Genomic DNA, 2,157 nt, shown 5'->3' with positions numbered 1-2,157 from the left:
TTTGCAAGAGTATGAAACTAGGTTTTTAGAGAAAAGCGGGTCATATTTATAGGGCATGGCAGGTCCTCCTTGGAGAAGGAGTGGCCGGCCCTTTATATGTTTTTTGGGTGTTATTTGGTGATTTAATTAGCAATTAATATATTGATTAGGAATAAATATATTAATTGACTAATTAAAAGGAAAGTTTTTGGGAGGTTATGTAATAATAGCTTATTTGATTAGCTAAAAGAGGGAAAAAGAGGTAAAAAATATATGGAATGAGATAGGTTTTGGGAATTACCTTGTAAAAGGGATTTGATGAGATGGATTTTGATTTGTTACCCTTTTTGGGCATTTTTGACTTGGTTGAAGGATGATTGCCCGCTACTCGCGCGTAGGAATCCCCGTATGCTTCAAGGGTATTTTTGTCCTCTTTTACCCAAAAATTCACGTGTCACTTTGTGATTATTTTTGGCTCCACAGTTATGTTCAGTAATACATGAAGAACTGCGAAATTCGACACTACATACCATGCGTTCGAATGTTTTAATTATGTACAAAATAATAAAAAAGACCTTATTTTTCTTTCTTCATAAACAGTGTTGGTGTTTTGCAGGCACTTGCAAACTTAAAGTGTGATTGGCTTGTTGGAGATGTGTGTCTTCTGAAAGAAACGATTGAAGGGAAGACGATTATCATTGGAGGAAGAAGGTTGGAACTAGGACTTGAGTTTTGTTTTATAGTGTGAAATAATGCCTCTACATGTTTTGGTGATTTTGGTATTTCTTAATTTAACTACTCATTTTGTTGTTATTTTTGGTGTAATATTTGAATATGTGAATTCTTATAAAGCAAATTTACAATTTTGTATATAAATATCTTTATATATATATATTACTTGTTTATTTATTAAATATTTTTTTTTTAATTTTTGGAAATCTTTTTATAACGGGCATTAGCCGTGATCAATTTGTAATCCACAATGGTCATAGCATGTGGTGTTAGATCTCAATCTACCATGGGCACAATCTGTGGTTACATTGCATTTGACAACGTACATAGTCCGTGGTAAAAACAAAGATTTTTTTATCACATTCAGAATATTAACGGGCACGATGCTCGTGGTAGATTGCAATTTACCATGGGTATCCACCGTGGTAGATGAGCTTTTTTCTTCTAGTGAGAGTATATTATCTGCCACATGAGGCAGCCACAGCCCTAATCAACAGTCGATAGTCGCTCAAATGGGTGGGATGGAATGTGTAGGATTTAGGTTAAATTGAGTTCGCTCTTAAAAATCAACCGAATTGGGGTTTGAGTCCAATAAGCATTGTAAATGAAATACTTTGCACCCCTACTTTTTAACTTGTTCACTTTATAAATGGCATGGTGTTCATAGGAAATATGGCTTTAATTTCTGGATGGGAATAAAAATCTGAAAAGGCAATAAAAAGCTAAGCTATATATATATATAATGTTCTCTTCTTTTAATACTGCGTCTCTGTGAGAGTCCAATGAACAATCTGGAAGTGAAATTGAAGTTTAAATGTGCTCCTAAAAGATTGACTTGGTTACATATATATGGACGCTTCTTTTGATATGGTTAATATGCATCAAGCATGCAAGTGCTTTTGTAAAAGCTGCTGCTGCTTCTGCTGCTGCATGGGATGTTGCGATGTTGCAATATTGCAGACGAAGATTGCATTCTGCTGGTTTATGGATCTGAGTCGGCTGAAGTTGGTGCTAGGGACAAATTCAGATGGATAGCAGCCTTTTTTATAACAGACATTTGTAGGGTTTCGTTTTTCCACGTCTTCATGATATCAACAGTTTAGATGTTGGGACCATAAAATTGCCTCTTGGTAATGGTTGCATCCTATGCATATATATATATATATATACACAACAACATTTTTAACTTTTACAAATCACGCTTACCTGCTATCTAAAGCTTTGTTCATGTACGTTGACGTGATTTGGATCCATCCCTGCCTCTGCAAAGCTATGCATATAAGTACCCTGGGAAATTAAAACTTTAAAAATAATTTTTTATTTTATTTTAAATTATGTTAAATATATTATACTATATTATATTATGTACACACACACTCACCACATGACATTAGAAAAGCAAAACAGAACAATGTGTTTAACATGCATGCCATTTATCTTTCATTT

The sequence above is a fragment of the Pyrus communis genome, chromosome 17 (genome assembly GCF_963583255.1).
Source record: "Pyrus communis chromosome 17, drPyrComm1.1, whole genome shotgun sequence".
In the NCBI taxonomy this organism is placed as follows: domain Eukaryota; kingdom Viridiplantae; phylum Streptophyta; class Magnoliopsida; order Rosales; family Rosaceae; genus Pyrus; species Pyrus communis.
This window is presented reverse-complemented; position numbering follows the sequence as displayed.